The 5,558-nt window shown below is 68.3% G+C and overlaps 1 long non-coding RNA gene across 1 annotated transcript; it reads right to left on the bottom strand.

The window, feature by feature from the left end:
* Window positions 1–78: 78 nt before the first annotated feature.
* On the bottom strand, window positions 79–1,722 carry LOC110583536. The gene is made up of 4 exons (XR_006539568.1): window positions 1,626–1,722; window positions 849–977; window positions 666–766; window positions 79–193 (listed from the first exon to the last, which is right to left on the bottom strand). It is a non-coding gene; the product is annotated as an uncharacterized LOC110583536 (long non-coding RNA).
* Between the last annotated feature and the right edge of the window lie 3,836 nt (window positions 1,723–5,558).

Raw genomic sequence — 5,558 nt, 5'->3', positions numbered from 1 at the left:
GAGCAGAGGACGGGGGGCCGCCGATGGGCGGCCCCCACAGGCAGGCAAGGGCAGGCGGCTTACCTGGCCCTGCTCCTGGCGGGGGCGCTGGGCCGGCAGCAGGCTCTGCACGTGCGGGCAGTGGCTGTCCTCATAGCTCCACAGCCACTGGTTGGCCTGGGCGGCCCGCCCACATTGGCCCTTGCGGGTGCACCTGTGGGGCAGGGGCCCACTGGGTCACCACGTAGGTCCCGGGCTCCCCAGGTGATGGGTGGCAAGAGGGCTGGGAGGATGGCCCAGCCGGAGTGCGTGAGCGGAGGGGGGGAACGGAAAGGGACCGTGCTCAAGCGGAAGGGGCCAAGCAGATAGGGCTTCGCGGCCGATGTGCGGGCTTTGGTCTTGACCGTGCTGCAGAGGGGAGGGTTGCCATAAGGGGTTCCTGGAGCTGAAGTGGGCCAGGGAACACCTGGGAGAGGCGACAGAGGCCTGCCTGGGGGTGGGGCTGGGAAATGAGAAGAGAGCAGCTTGGGCCGCGAGGGGCAGGATGGAGGGCCTCCACGGTGGCCCCACACCTCCACCTCAGGAAGCCGAGCTGGCCTCCTGGGAGGCCTAGGGCTGCTTCCAGGGGCGCCCTCCCTGCACACACCACCTGTTGGCCCAAGTCTGGGCACAGGCCCTGTGCTCACCTGCCCTGGAGGACGCACCAGCCACACAGTGGGTCCCGGGCCTGAAGGCAGCTGGTACAGTCAGGGAACTGGGGGCAGGCTGCCACGGGTACCCGGTCCACCTGGATAGGCAGCGAGGGACAGAGGTAGTGGGTGCAGGGACTCGGGCTCTGTGTGCCCCCCACCCCCGGGGACAAGCCTCACCTGCTGGGCAGTCAGGACATAGAGGTGGCTGCCGCTGCTGTCCACCAGCAGGTCTGGGCTGATGGCTGAGCCCAGAGGCCCCACTTGCTGGGAGTGGTACACCTGGCCTTGGGAGCCATTGAGAAAGACCTGGAGGGACGACAAGGCCTGCTCTCAAGATGGCCACAGGCCGACCGTTCAGGGCATGTGCCCTCCTCTTGGTTGGGGCTACCAGGGAGCATCCTGCCCCCACAGAGCCAGCTCTCCTTCCTGCTGGACCAGGGAGGCCAGGCCGTGCCACGGAGGGTGGGGCAGGCCCCTGGGCCTCCTGCTCTGCTCACCTCACCTCCCCCATTCGCCATCACCCAGCCACTCTGGGTAAGGGCCTTGGTGCCAGGGGCAGGAGGGCAGCTGCAGGGAGGTAAACAGGTCAGGAGGAGGCCAGACTTTGCCTCAGAGAGACTCCTGGGGCCGGGCTGGCTCTGGGGACCAGGCACTGCCCACCCCTACCCCATGGCATCCCTCCCTGTCCACCTTGACCGTCGGCCTCCGCCATCGGCTGGAGAAACTGGGGCTGCCCAGGAGCCTCCTGGGCAGTCATCCTAACTCATGCAACTAGGAGCCCCCAGGAGGTGGCACCCGGCCAGCCTCCCGTGTGCGGCACGGCCTTGCAACCTGCCAGCGAGACACGGAAGGTACCTGGGGTGTCCCCGAGCCGCGGCAGGGAAGGGCCTCAGCCCAGCAGGGTAGAGGCCTTGGTGTCAGGGGTCCAGGACCAGGGCAGCCCCCTCAGCTCACCTTATGCAGCTGACCCTGGGTGTCCCCCAGGAAGGCGATCGTGTGCCCGTCTGCCTGGAGGCCTGCCACGGCGCTGATGGGCTGCCCGAGCTGCAGCACAGGCTTGGCCTCCAGGGGCCGGCGGCTGGCAATGGGGCTGGGGGTGTGCTCATCGCCGCAGGGGTACGACTCCGGGGAGTCCTGCGCGGCCCGGGAGGGGAGAATCAATCCCGGCAAGAGGCGGGAGGTGCCTTCCCGGGGCCCCGAGGGAGTCTGCTGCAGGGCAGGGCCGGGGAGCCCTGGGGGGCCCCAGGGCAGAGTGGTCGGGGGGCCTCCCCAGCCCCATGGCGGGACAAGCTGACACTTCAGAGGAAGAAAGACCAAAAGAAGCGGGCCGAGAGCCACGAGGAGCTGGGCCCCTCCTTGACATCCCCTAGGCAGGAGGGCATGGGCGACTGCCACGCGACAGCGCCCAGCCGCCCACAGCCCGGGACTAACATGTGGCAGTCCCTGCCTCGGCCTGAGAGACAGTGTGGAGGGCCGGGGCTGGAGAGGCAGGCCAGGCCGGCGGAGGCCGAGAGAGAGAGAGAGAGAAAGAAAGAGAGAGAGAGAGAGAGAGCGTGAGCGCGAGCCGGCAGGAGCCAAGCCCAGGGTGACAGGGGCCACTCACGGCGGGCAGGGCGACACAGCGGGACGTGACTCCGTACTCCACGGTGGCTTCCTCCAGACCGCTGGGGCCCCGGCCGCCGGCCGTGTAGCACAAGCGCCGGGCGCGCTCCATGCTCCCGTCCAGCTCGGCCAGGGGAAAGGCACACAGCGCCGCCCGGGCCCCGCCGGGGCCTGCGGCGAACGCCGCCAGCAGCGTACTTGGCGTGAGGAAGGCAGCCTGGATGAGGCCCTGGCCCCGGCAGGTGAGGGGCACCTCCACGTAGGAGTAAAGGTTGGCGTCCCCCAGACAGACGCGGGCCACGTACGAGCGGTACTCGGCCTGCGCCCGGGCCCCGCGGCGGCGGAAAACGAAGTAGGCCGAGCGGGTGTTGGCGAAGGCCCCCACGTAGCTGTTGTTGTAGTCGGACAAGTCGCCCACCACGAGGCGGCCCAGGCCCTCGCTGGAGAAGGGCTGCGGCCCGGCCAGCTGGCGCACGGTCAGGGGTGGCACCCCGCCCGACAGCTTGCCCGCCAGGCCTCTGGCCACCAGCAGGAGGTCCCGGCCCGGCGCCTGCACCACCAGGCCCACCGTGGCAACCCCTGGGGCATTGGCGGCCACAAACTGCCCGTCCCCGGGGTCCTCGGCCTGGTACAGCACGCGCGCCACGTCCTCGAGGCCGCGCTTCTCGCACACGCCCTGGCGCGCCTGCCCGCAGGCCACGAGCTCCTGGGCCCGGCTGCTCACCAGCAGCAGCTGGTTGGTGTTGTCGGTGAGCCGGGCCTGCGGGCAATCGGCCGGGTCGCGGAAGGGCACGCAGTCGGGACTGTCGAAGACCGGGCCGGTGACGGCCACCGCCTCGAGCTGCAGCTCGGGGCTGAGCTGGAAGAGGCGGTTCACCGCCCCGACGTAGAGCGTGCCGCGGCCCGGCGCCAGCGCCAAGTGGTTGAAGGTGGTGTTGGGGGCGGAGAAGTGACGGGCCCGAGTCAGGGGCAGCGGCAGGTACAGCAGCAGCACGGGCAGGAGGCGGGGGCTGAAGGGGCGCCGGGCAGCCATCACGGGCACCTGCGGGGGGGCGGGGGGCAGAGCCAAGTGAGGCCCGCACGCGTCAGGGCGGAGAAAGGCCCCAGGGAAGAGGGGGTGGAGAGAGCACCGGAGGGACGGGAGGAGGGAGGGAGGGAGGGAAGAATCTAGAAGAGTGACAGATAAGAAAGGGAGGGAGAGGACAGAGAAAGAGACAGAGGGGGACGGAGAGAAGCAGAGAGAGAGAGTATCCAAGGCACGGGGAGAAGGTGGGGTGGGGGGCACACGTGTGCCCAAGGAAAGAATTGCTTTCATCTCCTACTTTTTATGCATCTAGATTGTTGAAGGAGGGGGCAGATCCTGAAGAGCCAGGGGAATGCGAACAGAAGGACTCCGAGTGAATGACAGAAGGGCGGTGACAGAGACAGGAAAGGGGAGGCAGAGGGGGAAGGGGGGCAAGGACAAGGACGAGGACAATGATGAAGAGGTGCAAGGCCACCATGCAAGGGTGGGGGACACCCATAGCACAAGGGACATCGAGGGCAGGTTTAGGGCCAGCTGTAAAGAGGGACCCCTGCCAGAGGGGAGAAGGAGTGCCAGGGAGGGAGAGAGAGCCAGGGAGAAACTGAGGCAGCCAGAGAACTGCGGGGCACAGGAATACAGGGCCGGCCGCAGAGGGCTGGGAGGTGGTCAGAGCAGGGGCTGGGGGAGACCCGAGGGCCAGACAGCGTGGGGGCTGGGGGAGACGGTGAGGGGGGCACCAAGAGACAACACGAGGTGTGGGGGGAGGGGGAGGCCTGTTCCCTGGCCTGTGGGCCCCAGCCCCTGGGGGTGTTAATGGGGAGGCATGGGAGAAAAGAGAGGAGGGAGCCTGACTGAGGAGAGGGCGGTCAGGGGGAGGGAGCAAGGCATGGGCACCCCCACCTACCCACGTGCAGCCATTCAGAGCTCAGACTAAAGGTATCTGCCGTGGGCCAGGTGGGGACCCCAAGCCTCCAGAGAAGGCTTGAGCGGGGCCCCTGCTCCATGCCCCCCACCCCACCTCCCAGCTGGCTGCTGAGGTGATCAGGCGAGAGAGGCACAGAAAGAGACCCCATGCCGGGCAGAGCCCCTGGGCACAGGAACCACAGAGAAGGGGACAGAAGCCAGGCCCTCAGTTGAGCTAGGGTCCTGCACAGCTGGGCACGTGGGCACATGCCAGCCAGGAGCAGGCCTGCTCTCACCCAGTGCCCTGCAGCTTGGCAGCAGAGACGCAAGGCCGGGCCCTGGTGGGCGTGCCAGCTGGAGGCTGAGCCCCGAGGATGGCCCCCAAGCCCCTTATCTCAGGAACACAGACAGGAAGGTCAGGCCTGGCCTGGGGACAGGGGCATTTCCTCTAGACCTGGAATATCGGCGGCAGTGTCTGGGGCGTGTGGCTGAGGGCGTAGAGGGACAGCATCTGGGGCCTCGAGGCCCAGGCTCCCCTGGACTGCTTGGCCTGCCTTGCCTTGCCCTCCCGGGGACATCTCTGTGGACAGGGGCCCCTGGCACTTACCGCTTCGGAGGGGAGCAACGGAGGGGTCTCCTGTGCAGTCCCCGGGGACGCACGGCTCCTCCGTTCAGCTAGCCCAGGGCAGTGGTGACCGGCACAAGACGGCTGTGGGGGGCATTGTCCTGAGTGGGAGGGACACCATTGAGGCTTGGCGGCCCGGGGAGGAGGGAGGCCGGGGGCGGGGAACAGGGGGCCAAGGGCCTGGTGGCTGGGCTCCACCACAGCTGGCAGCTTTGTCAACAGTGGCAGGGCCGAGGCAGCCCTGCCTCCACCCCAACAATGTCCTCTCTGTCCGCAGGCCCGGGCCAGGGACTCACTATCTGGTGCTCTTACCCCCACCCGGGCTCTTCTGGCCAGGGGGCTCCCTGCCACCCCTCCACCCCCAGAGAGACACCCCCTAGGACCTGGGGACAAAGGACACGGTTTCTTTCAGCCAGAAAAATGAGACCCACACAGCCAGCCCCACCCCACTGCCACCCCGTGCCAGCCAGCCGGCTCCTCTCTGTGTCCTCGCCCCAAACCCCCCCCTCCCGCCGGGTCCCTGGGAAGGGCACAGGGTAGGCCACTGAGCCCCCACGGGAAGGTCAGGGTGCTGAGCCCCTGCAATGCCAGCCTCAGCCTTGGTAGCCTTGGTGCCTGGTCCAAGTGCCAGGCCTGGCCCTCAATGGCTGCCTTTGTCCGGGCTGGGGGCAGGGAGGTGCTGACAAAGGCAGCCCGTCCAGGAGACCTTCCTCCCCAACCCCCCCAACCCCCT

Source organism: Neomonachus schauinslandi, unplaced genomic scaffold, assembly GCF_002201575.2.
Source record: "Neomonachus schauinslandi unplaced genomic scaffold, ASM220157v2 HiC_scaffold_2349, whole genome shotgun sequence".
Classification (NCBI taxonomy): domain Eukaryota; kingdom Metazoa; phylum Chordata; class Mammalia; order Carnivora; family Phocidae; genus Neomonachus; species Neomonachus schauinslandi.
This window is presented reverse-complemented; position numbering and strand designations above follow the sequence as displayed.